The 22,016-nt window shown below is 42.0% G+C and overlaps 1 protein-coding gene across 1 annotated transcript in view; it reads left to right on the top strand.

The window, feature by feature from the left end:
• Positions 1 to 22,016, top strand: part of ANKS1B (ankyrin repeat and sterile alpha motif domain containing 1B) — an 831,045-nt gene that overhangs the window by 281,306 nt on the left and 527,723 nt on the right. The gene's annotated exons all lie outside the window — the stretch shown is intronic.

Raw genomic sequence — 22,016 nt, 5'->3', positions numbered from 1 at the left:
TTGTTGGTTAAGCATCTATGAAAGGTTTCAATTTTTTTTTAAAAAAATTGTCCATATACAATTGTTATGCATATGCCATAAATTAAAATGTTGATAAAGTAAAATCCTAAATCCTTTGGATTACTGAAGTGGGCATTTGACTCTACAGTGTTGTAATGTAAGTCTTTTAGCAACATTAAGGGCATGGAGGGCTGATTTTAATTGACCATCAGTTAGCCTCCAGTAGACAAGGAAATAGTTTAAAAGTACATAATCATCCTCAAAGATAAATGAATATTCTAATCTAAAGGTGATATGAGTAATTACTTCCTCTCTAAAAGGCCAAAAGGCACAGGCCCAACGCATATGTTTAAGAGATGCATTTTTAAGTTACAACACCAGCATTTAGAAGCTTATCTGTGGAGTTGCCACCATTGTTGTTATATTTTTTACATTTTTTTTATTTCTTTCTGTTTGGGGGTTGCAATTTAAAAATTTATTAATTAAATATAAGTTAAGATTTTTAAGAATTTTTTAAAACAACATATCTTGTTGGTTCTCTGACTGTACAATGAATCTTAGAAACTCTAGGGTTGCATTCAGATGGGCGATTTAGGCCCATTTAGACATGTCCCTCAGGCGGATCAAAAAGTCAAGATTAGACATGCACAGATGCTGCCCATTCCATCCTTGCACTCACCCTGTTCTCCGACATCTCTGAGACACATCAAATAGCTACCAGCTGAGAAATGGTAGTCAAGTCTTCTGCTGCACTCCTGGCATCTGACTGTGGGAGCAGGCAAGCAAGGTGGATTGGCAGTGTAAATCTGCCAGTCTGCTCTAAGCACTCCCTTGCACTAAGGGGATGGTGTGCAATAACTGTGTGAATGTGCTAATGTGCCCCCGGCTGACATTCGGGCGTAGGGTGGCCATAATATCTGCAGGCCAGCCAGGGACACCTTGAGGGGGTGTCACTAATAACACAGGTCGAGATGCAGGACAGGAACCCGGAAGTGACCGACAGGCTGCTTCAGCGGGCCGCTGCGCCGGCCCCCTGGGTTCCACAACGATGGGACCGATGCCACAGGGACGGGCTCAAAACACTCTATAACCCCTCAAAAGAACAGAAGTCTAGCTCGCTTCCCCCGAGCCCTGCCGCTATAAGCCTCAAGGGGGCTCATTTTGCGGCATCTCCCGGCGGGAGGTTGGCACCCGCACGGGACACATATCAAATGAAAGAGGGGGCGCAGGGCTATCAGAAACAGCCGGCGGAGGGAGTCGGGAGCCCACCCCACTGGGGGATCCACACCCCGAAAGTGATGAAGGTGGCGCAGATAGAGCCAACAGAGCAAACAGGACAAAATAAATAGGCTGCATTATGCAGCACAGTTGAGAAAGTGCCTTATCCCATATACTGATGAAGTAAATACAGGATTTGAGAACAAAATTGCACCAGAAGACACAAACACAAAGCTCCCTTACACTGAATCAGTGCTTGGGTCCACCAAAGTCAGTATTGTCTATTCCAGGGGTGGCCAGAGTTGCTTAACAAAAGAGCAACACAGAATAAAGGTCAGATGTTTGAGAGCCGCAAGACATAAACATCGGATATTTGAGAGCCACGGAAGGAAGGAAGGAAGGAAGGAAGGAAGGAAGGAAGGAAGGAAGGAAGGAAGGAAGGAAGGAAGGAAGGAAGGAAGGAAGGAAGGAAGGAAGGAGGGAGGGAGGGAGGGAAGGAAGAAAGGGAGGAGGGAAGGAGGGAAGAAGGAGGGAGGGAGGGAAGGAGGGAGGAAGGAAGAAAGGAAGGAAGGAGGAAGGAAGGAGGGAGGGAGGGAGGGAAGGAGGGAGGGAAGGAGGGAGGAAGGAAGAAAGGAAGGGAGGAGGAAGGAAGGAGGGAGGGAGGGAAGAAGGAGGGAGGGAGGGAAGGAGGGAGGAAGGAAGAAAGGAAGGAAGGAGGAAGGAAGGAGGGAGGGAGGGAAGAAGGAGGGAGGGAAGGAAGGAGGGAGGGAGGAGGGAGGGAGGGAAGGAAGGAAGGCCGGCCACCCCCTCCCGCCAGCCGCCCCCCTGCTTTCGGCCCCCTTACCTTCTCCCAGAGTGCAGCCTGGTGCTGCTGGCGGGGCTGGCGGCGGCTGAGGAGGAGGCGGCCGAGCCCACAGACCCGGGGCCTCCCGCCACGCCGCCACCGCCCCGCCTCCGCCGCCTCCCCCTCTGCCGCCGCCAGCGAGAGGAACCGGCGGGCCGCGCGCGCAGTCGGGGAAGGCGGCGAGTGAGGGACCGAGCGTCCCTGCGCGTGCGCATGGCGGTGTGGCGGGCCCTACCCCGCCCACTCTCCTGGCCCCGCGCATGCGCAGGGACGCTCAGTCCCACACTCGCCGCCTTCCCCGATGGCGCGCGCGGCCCGCCGGCTCCCCGCTGGCTAAACCGGGACTTCTAATGGTCCTGGTATAGCCAGCCCGGGAGGCGGGAATTGGGGGCCAGAATCGGGACTTTCCTGGGCAACCGGGACGATCTGGCCACCCTATTCGGGCGCCTTGCATGGGAGTGTGTGATTCGGATTTATCTGCTCCATTTTGGGGTGGCAGGATTTGCAATACCTCCTGAACACATGGAGCTGCTGGTATGAATGCAACTTAGGAGTAGTATTTAAATACATAACAAATCTTTCCTAATAGCAGATGTTTTTATAACAAACAACCATTGAAAATTCAGTTGTTAGAATGAAAAATGGATAATTAGGGCATTTAGGTTCTACTTCAGAGCCAGAAATTTATGTATTACAGCAATGTCCAAAATTTGGTAAATGTTGATGTGAATGCTAATAATCTCCAATGAATTTGTAAGTGTTTTAGGCTTGTTTTTTTGTTTTGTTTTTTTGTCACAAATGAATATTGACAATCGGTTTTAAGAAATCATCAGCATTTTGTGAGAAAGCTCTCAGATATTCATAGAATGGATCTGGGCCTCCTACCTTATGTATTTGGATGTTGACACTGACCAAATCTGGCCTTGTTTTGTTTGTTTTCTTCATTTATACCCTGCCTTTATCCCAAGAGCCCCGTGGCACAGAGTGGTAAAGCTGCAGTACTGCAGTTGGAGCCCTCTGCTTAGGACCTCACTTCGATTCCAGCGGAAGCTGGTTCAGGTAGCCAGCTTGAGGTTGACTCAGCCTTCCATCCTTCCAAGGTCAGTAAAATGAGTACCCAGCTTGCTGGGGGGAAAGTGTAATGACTGGGGAAGGCAATGGCAAACCACCCCGTAAAAAGGTCTGCCGTGAAAACATTGGGCGTTTTCGCACTGACCTTCAAGTGGCGCGACCACCCTCTTCACACCGGAGGATCTGCGTGGATTTTGCACAAGAAGCGCCGGAGCACCCAAAAGAGCCGGCGACTTCCGTCGCGAAACCCGCTCAAACGGAAACCGCCAAGAAGCAGGAAAACGTTTGAGCGGCTTTTGCGACGGAAGTCGCCGGCTCTTTTGGGTGCTCCGGCGCTTCTTGTGCGAAATCCGCGCAGATCCTCCGGTGTGAAGAGGGTGGTCGCGCCACTTGAAGGTCAGTGCGAAAACGCCCATTGTGAAAACAGCGTCCCCCCAGAGTCGAAAACAACCGGTGCTTGCACAGGGGACCTTTCCTTTCCTTTATCCCAAATGGAGGCACAAAAAGCTTACATCATTCTCCTTTCCTCCACTGTATCCTTACAACATGTCTGCATTGTAGGTTAGGCTGAGTGTGTGTGATTGGCCCTAGGTAACCCAGCAAGCTTCCACAGCGAAGTGGAGATATGGACCTCCCAGATCCTAGTTGCTGACACTCCAACCACTCCAACATACATACACGCGCAAACACCCTGCTTAACTTTTGAGAAATGTAACATGTTTCTCCAAACATACAGAGCATCAATGTTTGTTGTTACCACAACAGTGAGTCAATTAAAGATATAAAAATATTTGATTTTTTATTTATTTGGTCCTGAGTACAGAGATGGTTGCATGTGGCAAATAATTGCACTCAAGAAATTGTACCTGAGGAAGAAAAGAGTGCAGTGATCCAAATTGTTTATGAGGATTAAAACTGCAGTCTGCATCAAGAAGTAGATCTGACTCTAGACTTTCTTTAGCAATATCCTGATGAAGACTGCAAGGATGACTTGCGTGAGCGTCTGGTTCCTGAATATTTTCATATTCACATGCATGAACATGCTGTTAGCCTATGCATGTGGAAGATGAACCCCCAAATTCCTGGGGGGTATGAGCTGTAGTGTAAGAGGTGGGTGGAAATGAAATTTCCCTATTACACCCTTTCCCCAGAAGCCTCCAAAATTCATTGCCAAAGGTTGGGGGATACATCTGAATGAAGAGCCATTTAAAAAGGGCAGCTGCATTAAGGAAAAGTTAGCAACATCACCCCCCTCTGTCTTTTCCATGGTGGAAGTAAAGAAATAAACTGTGCAAGCCAATATTCAAATTATTGAAATATACATACTAATCATAGAAATACATATAATATATAATAGAATTCACACCAAACAATCAACAAGATTTACACACAATTCATAAACATCCAGCACTCAACATAAATCACCGTGTATATAAATCACTTTCCTCTCCACAGCTCAAAATACAAATTCCTTATTCGGCATATGCCGAAGGAATGTGTATTTTGAGGAATGTGTTTTTTGAGCTGTGGAAAGGTTTGTGGATGTGTGAGTTGATTCTAGTTTGTTAAGGAAAAATCCTGTTAAGAAAGCTGTGAATGTGAAACACTGTCATAAGCCGGCAGAGGTGTTGGGGTGCTGCTGCTTTGGCAGCTCATGAAGGATTTTGTTTGGCAGCTTATGGAAGAACATTTCTACATTGGATTCCAAGCAACCTGGATTTATTTCTTATAAGAGCTGCTGAAGTGGATTTCCTACCGGGCTCATGGATACAATATCTGAAGTTAGACTGCATTTTTTAACTGTGCGGGGGGAGACCTGGAGGAAAGTGATTTATATACATGGTGGTTTATGTTGAGTGCTGGATGTTTATGATTTATGTGTAAATCTTGTTGATTGTATGGTGTGAATTCTATTGTACATTATATGTATTTCTATGATTAGTGTGTATATTTCAATAATTTGAAGTTTGGCTTGCACAGTTTATTACTTTACTTCAGCTGTTTCTGTACATTCCTTACTTCTTCACTTTTCCACGGTCGCAGATAATGTTGCTTGTGTTCCCCTCCTCAGTGCAGCTATCTAAATTTGTTTGCTTTCCATGTGCACGGGTCACCCAAACTATAGCATTGCCTTTTTGAGAAAGGCTGGAGGGAATCAGGAAAAATCTATCAGCCTTCTATTTTGGCACTGCATAGAATACACCCTGTATCTACGGAATAGTTATTACACATATGGTGAGGTTGTAATGCATTCCCAAGATGATTGCTGGTTGGATTTTTTTAAATGATCAGAAGTAACATATCTGGGCCTTGAATTTAGCAGGAGCTCACAGGAGCACAACTCCTGAACCTTTCTGAGGGTTCGCTCTCCTCCTCCCCACCTACCTTGTCCATTGAATAGTAGGTACAGCTGCATAACAATCCCTGGATAAGGAGAGCAGACAGACAGCCACCAGGAGCTTTGCCACACCCCCAGCAGCCCTCATTAACCCCTGGAGAAGCCCATGCCACCCTTTCTCCACTTCTTATGTGATTTTGGGTAGTGGGTGGCTTGCTGGCCTTTTGAATGGGGGGGCAGTCAAGGAGAGCCCCAGGTGAGCGAGGCCTGCATGGACTGGCTGGATCTCTAGCCAGCCCAAGCAGGTCTTGCTTGCCTGGGGCTTTCCTTTTTTGCATCGGGTTGCTTTCGGCTGGTAGGCGGGTGGCATATGCTAATGAGTTATGCTAATGAGCTCCATCTCCTATTTTTCTACAAAATGACCCCTGAATATATCCTTTGTAGTAGTAAAGTTTTGATGCAGATGATATAATGCTAGTGCTAAATTGAATGTAATGAAATGATTTTATGGGAGTACAAAATAATTACTTCCTAGGGTTGCTAGCCCCCAGTGGACCAGCTGGCTGGTGGGAGAAATCCCTCCCCTAAACAGGGATGTTACCACCTGATGTCCCTGACACAATGATGTTACCCGGATGTGAAATCATTGCATTGGGGATGTCATGCAGGTATGCTCTGGCATTTGGGCAAGCTCTATGGCAGGGGTGGCCAAACTTTCTTAATGTAAGTGCCACAGAGAATATACATTAGATGTTTGAGAGCCGCAAGATATGAACATCAGATGTTTGAGAGTCACAAGACAGGGAGGGGTGATGAAGGAAGAAAAATAGATGCAGGGAGGGGGAGGTGAAAAAAACAACTTTAACTCTAAATACATTCTCCAAGCCACTGGCTGGCTTGGTTTGGAGAAGTGATTTAAAGTGACAAATGATGAGGCAGTGGGGACTTCAAGCCAAACGATGAGGCAGTGGGGACTTTGAGAGCCACACAATATGTGCAATAAAGCCACATGTCGTTCCTGAGCCGCAGTTTGGCCACCCCTGCTCTATGGTTTTGAAGACAAAACAATTATAGAGTCCTGCCCAAATACCAGAGCATCCCTGTCCAATATCCCTGATGCAATAATATCCATGGCGTCATTGTATCAGGGATGTTGCATGACATTCCTGCCCACCTCCAGAATGTCTCTCAGATCCCCGTGCCAGACAGGTAAGGGGATCTGGCAACCCTATTACTTCCTGATCTTCTTATGCTTCACATTTCATGTTTCATTCCTGTTAATTTTCTACATCTGATCTAAGTGTTTATATGATTGTTTATGTGAGAAAAACTGTAGTTTCCTTTTATCTTTTATGAGCTGATTTGTTGAAATATGTAACATGGAGATTAATACGCTTCCTTAATATCTGCTTTTGGAAGAAAATTAATACAGGACCTTTTTGCGTACAAAATACCTGCAGCCCTTATCTTGTTCATCCTCACAGCAATTGTTATTTCTCCCATTTGTTCCTTTAAGTGGTGAATTAATTTTGAGAATCTGTAAACAAGCCTCATGTTCTCATGACTTCCAGTTGTGCCAATAAATCAAACCCTTTTTTTGAGGCATAAAAATCTAGTAAGTCTGCTTACCAGGCACACTAACTTACATAGAAATACTTAAGCATCATCAGTGAACTTTTTTTCCTTTCCTGCAATTATAGCATACATCCAGTTTATTCCAAAAGCCATGTAAGTTGACTGTTTTTTTGATGGTGAACAAAGAAACATTTGATGGCAGATGCCTTGATATTTTTTATATATAATACTTGAAAAACTATCCTTGTATCTTTTCCTTTCTGTTCCTCCCTAGATGATGGATTGTATCTAGCAAACAGGAAGCATTCGTTTGGGGGAGGGGGTATCTTAATTGTCAGTGGTGGCATAGATATTTACAGCACAATACTAATGCTAGCATTTCACTGATTCTGACATGGCATCAAAATAGCAACAATGTAACTAGTCAGCATCTCATACTTTTTAAACAGAGCAAAGAAATTCCAAAAAAGACCCAACTTCAAGGAGCTGAGCGCAGAGCAACAGTGCTGGAGCCATAGTGACACTGTCCGAACCCACCAGTCACAGAAGTAGCCATTTATGGAAACAGCCAAACAATGCACTGTGATGCTGACATGTGGTTCTGATGTCACCTTGCCCTTCCCAACCACAAGAGAACATCAAAAACCAAGCAGCATGTTCTGATATATGACAGTTTTGGCATGCCAGGTGTGACCTATGACTGCCACATTTCTGGGATTTCAGCAGATGGAGATTCAAATCTTTCCTATAAACATAACCTTTTGATAGGTGGGCACACAGGGAAGGAAGCATGACCAGTCCAAGCATGTTCTTGAGACATCTTGACAGCTTGTCTGGGATAAGAAAGCCTCATAGAAGAGCACAGAAATGGTCAGGTGACGGTCCCATGCGGGAGAACAATGACTCTAGAAGAAGCTTTTTCCAAAGCAGGGGGGATGCGAACACTGAGACAGCAACAAGCAGGGGTCATTTAGCAGAAAAAGAGGTGCCAGATCTCATTAGCAGAACTCATTTGCACAACTCATTTGCATATGCCACACACCGCTGACATTGAAAAGTGTACTAAATTATATCATCTCAGCATCTACCTTAAAATGCTTCTTGAATTATAATTGTCATTATAAAACTTTACTCTCGTCATACTTTTAAAATTATCTTCTATGTGGCCACCGTGGCCTGATGAAGATTTCCATCTGTCTGCTTTATAGGTTTTGGATATTTTCCCATTTTTGTGTGTGTGGGGGGGGGAATCTTAGAAAGTTTGTCAAATCTTAGAGTTCAGAAAAATTCTCACAAGGGGGTTTGAACAATGGAGCCCAGAAGCAATTATTTTGGGGTGGAGGGTAAATAAAGAAAGAGCACAGACTGTCTTCTGCCTCTGATCAGCTGTCCGAGGCATCAGGAGCCATGGCTAAATGGCTAGAGCAGAATCAACTGAAGTTAAATCCAACCAAGATGGAGGTCCAGTACCTGAGTCGAGGGGGGGTGGATTCGTGCATCTGGCTCCCAGCCTTGTTGGTGCCATTTTGATGCCGGCCCAACAGGTGAAGAGTCTTGGAGTGATTATGGATGCCTCCCTTTCTATGGAGGCCCAGGTCACAGCGGCTGCTGGATCTGCCTTTTACCATCTACGGCAGATCAGGCAGCTAGCACCATATTTATCCCCCCAAGACCTGGCTACAGTGACCCATGCAATGGTTACTTCCAGGCTGGACTACTGTAACTCGCTCTACGCTGGCTTGCCCTGGAAACTGATCTGGAAACTGCAGCAGGTGCAGAATGTGGCAGCTTGCCTGCTGACTGCATCAGTTGTATAGGTAAGCATATGGCTGGCTCTCTGTAGTCTGCACTGGCTGTCAAGTCGGCAGATTCAATAACGAGTCCTTGTTGATAACAAAGTAGCTAGTTTATTGATATCATGATTCTCGACTACAGCGAAATTGAAAGACTAAAGATCATACAGTAGAATGCAATCATATAAGGGGTACTTCAAAGGGATTCTTGAGGGAGGGGTACTATGCAGGGCACATTCACACATTGATGTTACAATTTCTTTCTCAGGCCTGCTTTGGCCTTGAGCGTCTCTTGGCTCCAACCTCCCCCGATGCCCAGCCTGAGAAGGCCCGATAAACTCTTTCACATATTCCCATTTCAAAGCAAAACTACATAACAAAGGAAAGGAAGGAGGTGAGGAGAGTTCAAGCTAGCAGCATTGGAATACATTGGAATACAGTATGGCTTTACCCAGGATGCTTCTCTCCTGAACCAAATATTGAGTGCAGGTCTGACCAAAGTTAAAGCAGACTTGACACTGGCTGCCGATAGAGTACCGGATCCAATTCAAGGTGTTAGTTTTGACTTTCAAAGCCTTGCATGGCCTGGAACCAACTTACCTGCAGGACCATCTTCTTCCCAAACATGTCCCGGAGGTTGCTTTGTTTGGCTTCCCAGGATCTTCTGACAGTCCCTGGCCCAAGAGATGCCTGTCTTGCCTCTACCAGGGCCAGGACCTTCTCTGTCCTGGCCCTGATCTGGTGGAATCAGCTCCCTATGGAGATCCGGGTCCGGGCTCTACCTGGCTTGTTAGCCTTTCGTAGGGCCTGTAAAATGGAGCTGTTATGCCAGGTTTTCAGATGAGGCAGCAGGCATCTATCTATTAGATTGGTTGGCCTCACCTACTGTACTGTTCTCTTGTACGGCTGTACTATTCTTCTATGCTATTCTGTAGTACCATTTTGCTATACTATTCTGTTATATCATCCTGCTGGAATATCCTGTTGTATCAAAGATTTCAGGTTTTCACGGCTGGTAACATCATTAGAGTTTGTAGAATCTTTCGGGATCAAGTGCCGTGTTCTACTGGAGAAAGTTTTCCTTCCAGACGTTTTGTTCTCAGCTGCGGAGAACATCCATGTTCTCCGCAGCTGAGAACGAAACGTCTGGAAGGAAAACTTTCTCCAGTAGAACACGGCACTTGATCCCAAAAGATTCTACAAACTCTAATGATATCCTGTTGTACTTAACTCATTGCTGTAACTGGTTTTTATTATGATTGTAATTTTATTGTGATTTTATTACCCTAACCCTAACAACAACAACAATAATAATTTAGAGGGTATGGAGCTCTGCTACTGTGAGCTCCTGCCCAAAATGAGTCCTGGAAACAAGAGAACATTCATGGAAATTAACCCTGTCACCTTGACTGTAACACAAGAGACAAACATATTGTGGGAAACAAGGTTTACTGGTTTGAGTCCCACTAGACATGGGGGATAAGAAAAAAGCTCATCTTTTGACAAGCACCAATCCCAGACACAGCAAAGAAAGGAGGAGGAGGTATTGAAACCTACTTCATATAACAGGGCAAGAAGGACAGCAGAAAGGGGACAGTATTGTGGAATACCATCAGTTTAGCAAGACTGAGGTCCCTAGTCTTAGTTCTGCATGTGGCTAATTATCAGTCAGCCCCTGGAGCACAGCTGAAATTTTGCAGCATTAGTTCCAGTAACTGGGAATGGACCACTCATGCTGATTGGCTGTTGCAGATGAGTGATTTTGCTTAGCACATTCTTGTTAAGCATTCAGTTCACTGGATTCATGAGGTTAATTACAGCTTTCTGCTAGTAATCTTCTCAGTACCTCTTGTTCTCCATTTCCCCTCCCCATCATGCAGCCTGCCTGGTTTATCAAACCAGCAGAGGCACTGATGCTGAGAAGTTTGTCACTTCCTGTTGAAGAAATTACCAGTGACTCACAAAAACTCATACCCTGCCACAAATGGTATTTTGTTAGTCTTTACGGTGCTACTGGACTCTTGTTCTCTTCTTCCCACTGCTGCAACACAATGATGTAATTGAAAGAACCTCTCAACTCTCTCCCAGTGGGGGTTTCATTTTAAAGACAGTTACTGATGAGCAGGGAGAGTGCAGTCTGGTGTTTGTTTCTGAGGTGGAATGTCAGTAAGAGTTTGAATCATTGTTAACAATATGCTGTAACATTGTTTGTTCTCATCACTGATAGTTTCTGTTCCCTCTAAACTGTGGAGTCTTGTGAGCAAAAATGTATGTACTCTCTTTTTGTACTCTGAACCACATGTGGCTCTTCCACACATATTGTGTGGCTCTCAGTCCCCCATCCCCACCCTGTCAGCTGGCTTGGAGAAGGCATTTCTCTCTTTAAAACACTTCTCCAAGCCAAGCCAGCCAACTGCTTGGAGAATGCATGTAAAGTTAAAATTGCTTTCTTTCCACCTTTTCCTCTCTCATCCCTCCCCATCTTCCTTCCTCCCTCCCTCCCTTCCTTCTCCCGAATATCTGATGTTTATGTCTTGCGGTTCTCAAACATCAGACATTTATTCTATGTGGCTCTTAGGTTAAGCAAGTTTAGCCACCCCTGCTCTAGAGCTCCCATTACCAAAGCCCCCACATCTGTGCTCAAAGTGTGGCATGACATGAGGCCAGAGAGATGCATTTCAATATCATGTGCCTTATTATCTGAGGTATGAATATGCTGCTTGAAGTTTGTGCCTAGGAGAGCTGTGATTGAGTGCAGGCTTAGCTGATATGCTAAGCCGCTCTATGGTTTTGCATATGTAGCAAGTGGCAAGCAGATGGAAGACTTTGTTCTCTACCCATTGAACTGAATGGGAATATTTACACTTGTCAGCATAAAATTATGCTGCGGTATGGCATGATTTGGAATGCTAAGTCTCCTGGCACACCCCTAGCACCACGGTTTCTCGCCAGTAGCAACACAATGTTTGGCCCCTGTAGCCCTGTATTATACTAGTGTATGTCTATGTCATGCAAGTAAATCTCTGTGTTCATTTATTAATGCAAAAATAAAAAGAAAGTTAATTGCATATGGCCAAAGGTCATTATAATTAATGGAAAATATTTATACCCCACTTTTCCCACCACGGAATAGTGGCTTGTGAGGCTTATTTCCTATGCTAAATAATTTACAGACTGATTTTAGGATTATGTTGTCAGTTCTGGGAGCTTTAAGCTAAATACTAATTCTTATAAGCAACTATTTTGCAGAATTAAGTAGCTTTATATTTAGGTCATACAAATAATAGAAAGACAACTTTATCTAATACTAAAACCCTTCAAAATAACAAATCATAGAATTTCTCTGAGGAGAAGCAGCTAACAAGAGGAATGACTGAAAAATTCAAAAATAAATTATGTAATATTAATATTTGTCTATATTATTAACTGTTTTTATGTGAGATTGTGCCAGATTCATAGTCAGATACTTAATATTAGATCAGTGTTACTTGGTGGGTAATAAATTATGATAACAGTCCAGTACATATTAAAGAGATTAGAAGTAACAACGCAAACAATGGGACTCAGTTGCATTTATCTGTGCTCAAGATTGTTCATTATTTCTTAGATATAGAAAACAAAAATATTGAATTCCGACCTAGTTCAGGTTCATAGCAACCATGTGATTTTTAATTTGTGTTTAATTGTGATTCATGGGGGGGATTGAATTGTGTTGTGAGCTAGGGTTCAGGTTTATAGTTGCCAGGTCCTTACAAGCCCCCAATGGGGAACTTTGGGAGGTGTTACAGGAGGGGGCAGGGACACTCCAACATGATGATGTCATGCAGAAGTGATGCTGTTGCATTGGGGACTGGCACCTGTGCTCCAAACCCCCGAATTCTCAGCTTGAATTGTAGAATTCTTTTAAATGCTTTGGGGAAGAAGGGGGGTGGGTGGGGAGATTTGAGTTGGAATGCATGTGCATACAGCCTACCCGCTTCCACAAAAGGATTTAAAGGGATCCTTTAAATGCTTTTGAGAAGAAGTGGAGGGTGGTGTCAGCCCCTCTCCCTCTCTCCTGCAAGATTTAAAGGGCCCTCCAGCTGATCAGCAGGCCACATGCTCTCCACTGATTAGCTGAAGGGCCCTTTAAATCTTGCAGAAGGGGAGGAAGAGGGTTGGCTGCCAGCAGTCAGGCTTGGGAGCAGGGCTCCCCCCCCCACCAGCCAGCTGGCAGAGGGTGGATTGGAGCCCGCATAACCAGGAGAACTCCCACCGGCACCTGGGGATGGCAAACCTAGGGTTTGGTTGACTCTGCATTATAATTAAGGACCAGCTTAAAGATTCACTTTTTATCAGCATAAAATTGATATATTCACATCCTTGTACTGAATATAGAGTATGTGACATTTTAATTTATTCATCACTACATACTCTGAAAAGATTTTCTCCATCTCTTGAATCAAACTACTTAGGAGCTGGTTCCCAGGAAATGTATCAATGAAATGAATAGAAGAATTTTCTCCTTGCTTTGAAAAGGAGTTCTCTGATAAGACTTTTTTTTTGTCCTTCAAATAATACAACTCTGAAGCAAAACAGAGCAGGGAGGCATTTAGTAGACTACAAAATGCAACACTGAAGTAATATATTATGAAGATGAATGCTGTCATGGCTCTGGCAGACAGTCAACGTTTTCTGTAGTTAATGAGGTTATGAAAATACAGGAGATAGGTTAGTATATACAGTTATGTCTTTTATTTAAGAATATTTATTTTAAACTATGCAAGTGAAAACTCTCTGGCAGAACACTTGTATAGGGTCCCAACTTCAGCCCTTGCCATCTCTAGTTAAAAGAATAAGATTTCAAATTCTAAGTCTACCTTGTCTCCTGGCTGGCTGGTTCCATGTTTTGGAAGTCTCTAGCAGGATGCTGTGCATTGCTCTCTTCTGTAAGCACTCAGGTACACAAACACCTCCTGTTGGCTCTTATACTCTTCTTTAAACCCCATCAGAATTAGACTAAAGAAGCACATAGAAGTCATACTGTGCTGTCCTTAGCTTTCTTGCTAAACATGTGCCTTGAGGAAGCAGCAAAGCATCCTGGATCTTTGATTCCATAACACTCAGCAGCATTTTGATAGAAGCACAGAGTGTTAATGGAAAGGAAGGAAAAGTGGGAAACATCCACTTCCATGAATGTCTTTAACTGGTGGGAGCTTGGATCCGCCAACCCATAATCTTTCAAATATCCAAGCAAAACAATTTAAGAATTAGCAGAAAAAATGTAATCCATAATTTCCTCAGTTAATTATAGGACATATTTCCAGAATTCATCTACCATTCTGACCTAAAAACAAATTTATTATGAGCTGGTTACTTTGAAAGAGCAAACAACAGACTATTTCAAAACAAGAATGCATTTAATTATTGCCAATTCAAATATTTAAAATTATTACCAATTCAAAGACTTCAAAGATTCCTTAGATAAATGTAAAAACGTTACTAAAACATCATCCCTTGGTTGCTGTGATTACAGTGATCCCACTATTAAAGCTTGTAGCAAAATTCCTTTAAATTGAAATGGATATAAATTGTCCCAGTAATGAATGATGGAGCTATTTTTTTCTTTATATCTTTTGTCTAATAGCATGCATTTGAAAACATTCAGTATATTGAATGCCCTCAAAACGAGGTTGGGGAATTGTCAGGTGGGCACCTGGCTTAATCAGGATCTTTTATCTATGTATACAGGATCCACGTCCAGAAATTAATGCTTAAATTTATCAAGGACTCTAATTAAGTAAAAACAATTACAATTTATTCCAGAAAAATATAGGCTTACATACAGGACAAATAATTCACAAAACACACATACAGTCCTAAGAAAAATAGAGAGAGATATAGAGACAACACATGGATAGACAAACAGGGTGATAATTACCAATCGTAGTCTTCAAGGAAGGCTCCAATGGTGACAAAAGAGGACAGGGGAAATAGGACCCTCAACTGACCAGGAATCGGGAATGGATCTAGACAGCGGAACTGGGGTACTGCTGGATACACACATGTGGAGAGCTGTGTCACAGGTTATAAAGACTACCTTGAGCCCTTAGGGAATGGGAGGTACAAGGGTAGAAAAAGGGGAGGCTCTGCAGTGACCATAAGGGCTGGACTTCGGCAGTAGCCAATAGCAAGTTAATTGGTGGCACCTAATTGGGTACGCATAACTGACCAATGAACAAGCTTGGGCCCTGGTTACCTGATTGGACTTCCAGGTAACAATGAGCCAGGGTGGGGAAGCTCCAGGATGACCGTTGGGGGAAAGAATGGGGGAAATCACTGGGTGGAGGGGTACTTAAGACTATTAAACTTATCTAAAAAGATGACAATAGATGGCCAAATTGCTACCTAAGGTAACATCTGGTTTACACAAAGGAACTTGGCTCACTGAAGATGGTCTTCCTCTTCTTCAGTCTTCTTCTTTGCACCAGTCTTTGTCCTAAGTTCTGTTTGAACAAAGGCTTAGGCAGTCTGGCAGGATCCACGCCTAAGCTTGATGGCCTCATGGATGGGTGACATCTGTTGAGTACATGAGCCACCCGCTTCGCTGAAATGGAGTCTTGGCACTGCTGAAGATAGCTGGTGTTAGCTTTCCAAAGTGGATTCTATGGTCAAGGCTGAAAACCACATGGCCTGGATAGCTCCTAGTGGTGCACCTTCTTCCACTTCAACAATAGAGATGGTGTTCACAGGAAACCATCCGTTCTCCTTGCTAGCACTCCTCCAGAAACAACACGGAGTGCTGTTTTTTGTTGTGGCTGTTAGTACTCATAAGTCCTTTCCAGTCTGGCAGCCAAGCCCACGTTTTCCTAGCAGATGTGTGTGAGTTCAGTTCACCCTGTCAACCAGGCGGGTGACTACGATGTTCTGAATATTAGGGGTATTTTCTTACAATATATTTTCTCTAATTACACTGTCTTTGGATAGATATATTCCTGATATTTCTTTTCACCAGACTGCTTAAAGCATTGGGGGGAAAATGTGCTAGTTATCAGTTATAGTTGTATGATGTATGAGAGATACCTAAAACTGAGAAAACTGGTAAAAGCCTGCTGAAGAGGCCTGTCTGACTTCAAACTGCTTTCTACTTGAGATTATCATGATAGTACATTAGCAGTGCAATTCTAAAAACACATTCCTGGGAGTAAACTCCATTAAATAGACTTAAGTAGAATTCTGAATAGACCAGTTTAGGATAGCATTCCTAATCACATATCTCCTTTCTCTCTTTCCAAACCTTAAGGTGGCAAGCTAGATTTCTTTCCTGGGGTGCATCACCATATACTTGAGTTTATGGACTGATCATCTGATACTTTACTATTGCTTCTTATTTACTTAGCAGTTGTGTTATGCTCACATGTGCACAATATTGTAGGGATTTCATTCTGAAACTGAATGTGGACTAGTGATCTTTTTTACATAAGGAACCCTTCTACTTTGATCTAAGTATATATTTTTGTTGTTGTTCAGTCGCACAGTCAAGTCTGACTCTTTGCGACCCCATGGACAAAGTCACACCAGGTCCTCCTGTCTTCTACCATCCTCCAAAGTCTGCTCAAATTCATGTTAGTTACATCAGTAATGCTGTCTAGCCATCTCATCTTTTGCTGTCCCCTTCTTCTTTTGCCTTCTGTCTTTCCCAGCATCAGGATCTTCTCTAGAGAGTGCTCTCTTCTCATTTGGTGGCCAAAGTATTTGAGCTTCAGCTTCAGCATCTGACCTTCCAGGGAACAGTCAGGGTTGATTTCTCTTAGGACTGACTGAAGAGATGGCAAGACTGAACATTGACATCTTGGGAATCAGTGAACTAAAATGGACAGGAATGGGCAAATTTAACTCAGAAGATCACTACATCTATTACTGTGGGCAAAAGTCCCATAGAAGAAATGGTGTGGCCTTTATAATTAACAAGAGAGTGAGGAAGGGAGTAATAGGATACAATCTCAAAAATGACAGAATGATCTTGGTCTGTATCCAAGGCAAACCATTCAATATCACAGTAATTCAAGTCTATGCCCCAACCACTGACGCAGAAGTGGCTGAAGTGGACCAGTTCTATGAAGATCTACAACACCTTCTAGAACTAACACACAAAAAAGATGTCCTTCTCATCACAGGGGACTTGAATGCCAAAGTAGGAAGTCAAAAGGTAACCAGAATAACTGACAAGTTTGGCCTTAGAGAACAAAATGAAGCCAGGCAAAGGCTAATAGAGTTTTGTCAAGAGAACAAGCTGGTCATAGCATACACCCTCTTCCAACAACCTAAAAGGTGACTCTACACTTGGATATCACTTGAAGGGCAACACAGAAATCAGATTGATTATATACTCTGCAGTCAAAGATGGAGAAGCTCCTTTCAGTCAGCAAAAACAAGACCTGGGGCTGACTGTGGCTCAGATTGTGAGCTACTCATTGCAAAATTCAGGCTTAAGCTATTCAAATTTTGGCTATTCAATGCCAAACTGTTTAAAGGTGTTAAAATAAAGAAAGAGAAGATGGATGAATATTTACAAAAGTTAAAAATAGAACCCCTAACTGAAAATATGAGAAAAGTTTTGAATGATCCAATTGAAAAGATAGAAATTGAAGCAGCAATCAACGCAATGAAAAATGGAAACGCTCCGGATCAAAGATTGGGTAATGCTGTTAGATAAAAAACCTTTATGGTTAGAAGCCCATGGGAATAAATTCGGCTGGCACGTGTACATGTATTATGGGAAGAATAAAATGGACGGTTTTTTCTCTCACCATTATATCAGAAATACTTTACTAAATACTTGGATAAAATATAAGAAATATGGCGACGAGAGAAAACTGCTATGGATAGTGCCAGCAGAAGTAATAAAAATAGCAGCTGAATCCGATGAAGAAAGTGAGATGTCATATAATCACCTGCTCAAGATACAAGGAGACAAAATTGAATTAAAATCCTCAGAAGAGTTAAATAATTATGATTGGTTTCAAATGCAACAAATCAAAAGCTTGATGGAAAATGATATTAAATCGGAGGGAATCAGACGAGAACAAACAGAACTGGAAAGGGTCCTGCTTGGAGACAATGAAAAATTGATATCAAAAGTATACAAATTATTATTGAAATGGTCTACAGAAGAAGAAGTAGTAAAGTCTCAAATGGTCAAATGGGCAATCAATGTGAATAGAGAAATACAAATGGATGCATGGGAGCACCTTTGGAAGAACTCAATGAAGATTTCAACTTGTCAGAGTATAAAAGAGAACTGTTTTAAGATGATGTATAGGTGGTATATGACTCCGAAAAAACTGGCTAGAATGAGTAAGTAAATGTCGGATAGATGTTGGAAATGTAAAAACATGAAGATTCTTTCTTTCACATGTGGTGGACTTGTGAAAAACTTTGATCAGTTAGTAGTACCTTTAGTATTGAATTTGAATCTATAGCTTTGGGGAAGTCAACATTGGAGGGAGGGGGGATTGAAATGCCATATGGGTTAGTATTGAAAATTTATAATTAAGATTTGTAACCATATGTTATCAATAAATTGTTAAAACACGAAAAATGGAAAAGCTCCTGGGCCAGATGGATATATAGCTAAATATTTTAAAACTTTTAAGGATGAATTAATACCAAAATTGCAGAAGTTGATGGATATAATAAGAATAAGAGGGAAAGTACCAAATACATGGAAAGAAGCTGTTATTTCGTTGATACCTAAAGAAGATAGAGATGCCACGAATGTAAAAAATTACAGACCAATTTCGTTATTAAATAATGACTATAAAATATTTACAAGAATCTTGGCAGAATGGCTTAAACAACTTTTGATAATTTTTATAAAGGAAGATCAAGCAGGGTTTCTTCCCAAAAGACAAATAAGAGACAATGTTAGGACTGTTGTAAATATTGTAGAATATTATGAAAGACATCCAGAAAAAGAAGTAGCATTATGCTTTGCAGATGCAGAGAAAGCATTTGACAATTTAAGCTGGGACTTTATGTTCGCGGTAATGGAAAAATGGAGTTGGGAGAAAGTTTTATAAGAATGATAAAAGCAATATACTCCGAACAAAGGACAAGGTTGTGTGTTAATGCAGATCTTACAGAAGAAATGAAAATTAGCAAAGGTACTAGACAAGGTTGTCCGCTTTCACCACTGTTGTTTATAATGACTCTTGAAATTTTATTGATGCAGATTCAAGAAGAAAAAGATATACAAGGTTTACGAATAAAAGGATGTACTTACAAATACAGAGCGTTTGCTGATATAATGTTTATAAATGAAAACCCCATACAAGTTATACCTTTGCTGTTAATTAAAATACAAGAATATGGGGAGTTGGCAGGACTCTCTATAAATAGAGAAAAATCTAAAATTCTGTGTAAAAATATGCAGATGAATAGACAACAAGAATTACAGAGACTAACGGGTTGTGAAGTTACCTCTAAGATAAAGCATCTAGGGGTGGAGATAATGAAAAATATTGATCTGTTTAAAAATAATTACGAGAAGTTATGGCATAAAATGGATGAAGATATGCTAAAATGGAATTAGCTTAATCTGTCATTGCTGGGCAGAATAGCTGCAGTTAAAATGAATATTCTACCAAGGATAATGTATTTGTTCCAAACTATTCCTATTGTGAAGGATGCCAAACAATTTGATAAATGGCGTAGGAAAAATTCAGAATTTGTGTGGGCTGGGAAGAAGCCAAGGATTAAAATGAAAATTCTGTCAGATGCAAAAGAGAGAGACGGATTTCAGTTACCAGATTTAAAATTATATCATGAAGCAGTTTGCTTAGTGTGGATGAAAGAATGGATAACGCTGTTAAACAAAAAACTTTTAGTGTTGGAAGGTCACGGAAATGAATTTGGCTGGCATGCATATTTGTATTATGGAAAAAAGAGGATGGATGGTCTTTTCTCTCACCATTATACAAGAAGCAATTTATTAAATACATGGACAAAATACAAGAAATATGGAGATGAGAGAAGACCTTTATGGATAGTGCCAGCTAAAGTGATAAAGATAACGGCTGAGATAGGTGAAGAAAAGTGGCTGTCATATAATCAATTGTTAAAAATACAAAGTGGAAAAATAGAACTGAAAACTGCTGAAGAATTGAGTCACAAATATGATTGGTTTCAAATGCAACAAATAAAGAGCTTGGTAGAGAATGACATTAAAACTGAAGGAATAAGGAAAGAGCAAAGAGAAATGGAAAAAGTTCTGCTTGGAGACAATGATAAACTAATTTCAAAAGTATACAAATTACTTTTACAATGGTCTACAGAAGATGAAGTAGTGAAATCTCAAATGATTAAATTGGCAATTAATGTAAATAAAGAAATAAAGATGGAATCTTGGGAATATCTGCAGAAGAACTCTATGGAACTTGCAACATGTCAAAGTATTAAAGAAAATTGTTTTAAGATGATGTATAGATGGTATATAACTCCTAAAAATTGGCAAAGATGAATAATAAGATGCCAGACAGATGTTGGAAATGTAAAAACCATGAAGGTTCTTTCTATCGTATGTGGTGGACTTGTGAAAGAGCTAAAATGTTTTGGCAGATGATTCAGCAAGAGATTTCTAAGATCTTGGGATATGAGTTTAACAAAGTTGCAGAGACTTTTCTGTTGGGACTACAAATGGAAACATTTCCAAAAGAAGATAGAACTTTAATCTGGTACTTGCTCTCAGCCGCTAGGACATTGTATGCGCAGTTGTGGAAGCAAGAAAAAATACCAGAAAAATGGGATTGGATTATAAAAGTTATGACATGGAGTGAAATGGACAAATTAACAAGAATATTAAGAGACTATGATTTGGAAGTTTTTAAGATGGAGTGGAAGAAGTTCAGAAGATACGTAGAAAAAGAGTGGAAAATAAAAGGACATTGGACAATTTTTGATAATGATTAAGTTCTAAAAGAAGAATATAACTTTTGGTTTTCTTAATAGTTAAGGGTACCTTTAATATTTTTTTTAAGTAAATAACACTGGCAGGGGTCAAATAACGGGGGGAGGGGTGGGGGAAAAGTAAGATATGGGGTAGATAAATTTTTCTTTTTAAGTTGTAAGATATTGATATAGATTTGCTACCATATGTTACCAATAAAATTGTTTATATAGTGCAGAATTCAGGCTTAAACTGAAGAATACTGGGGAAGCCATGAGGCCATTCAGGTTTGACCTTGATCACATCCCTTATGAATATACAGTGGAGGTGAAGAATAGGTTTTAGGAACTAGAGTTGATAGAGTGCCTGAAGAACTATGGATGGAGGTTCATGACATTGTACAGAAGGCAGCAATCAGCACCATCCCAAAGAAAAAGAAATGCAAGAAAGCAAAGTGGCTGTCTGATGAGGTTTACAGTTAGCTGAGGAAAGAAGGAAAGTGAAAGGCAAAGGTGAAAAGGAAAGATTCACCCAACTGAATGCAGATTTCCAGAGAACAGCAAGGAAAGATTAGGAGGCCTTCCTGAAGGAACAATGCAAAGCAATAGAGGAAAATGATAGAACGAGAAGGACAAGAGATCTCTTCAAGAAAACTGAAGAAATCAAGGGAAGGTTTTGTGCAAAGATGGCCATGATAAAGGACAAAAACAGAAGCAGAAGAGATTAGGAAGAGATGTCAAGAATACACACAGAAGAATTATAAAAGAAGGATCTCAATGTCCTTGACAACCATGATAGTGAAATCGCTGACCTTGAGCCTAGGCTTCCCAAATCCCCCGCCTGGGTGGGGGACCCCCGATTTGGAGCCTCCTCCCCCCGCTGGCCAAAAATTCAGAAAGCAGGGGAATTGCAGCCCTTCCCACCCAGCCCCGATCCCAGCAGCTTCTCCTCTCCCGTTCCCACCGATCCCCAATGCTTCTCCTCCTTTCCCTTCCCTTCTCACCTCAATTGCAGCAGCTTCTCTTTGCCCCTCCCCTTCCTACCCAGCTCTATCGCAGCAGCCGGAGCTTTCCCAGGCTGCTTCCTGCCTTGCCCCAAATGACCATGTGCCTTTGCACCTCCGAAGGTGGTGAAAGGCTTCAACTTTCTGTGTCTGTGTCTGTTGCTGAAATAAGCTGGCTGGTGAGTAGAGAGGGCAATCCCCTACATCAGATTTGCGAGAAGGGGTGTGTGTGTGTGTGTGTGTGTGTG

The sequence above is a fragment of the Heteronotia binoei genome, chromosome 8 (assembly GCF_032191835.1).
Source record: "Heteronotia binoei isolate CCM8104 ecotype False Entrance Well chromosome 8, APGP_CSIRO_Hbin_v1, whole genome shotgun sequence".
In the NCBI taxonomy this organism is placed as follows: domain Eukaryota; kingdom Metazoa; phylum Chordata; class Lepidosauria; order Squamata; family Gekkonidae; genus Heteronotia; species Heteronotia binoei.
This window is presented reverse-complemented; position numbering and strand designations above follow the sequence as displayed.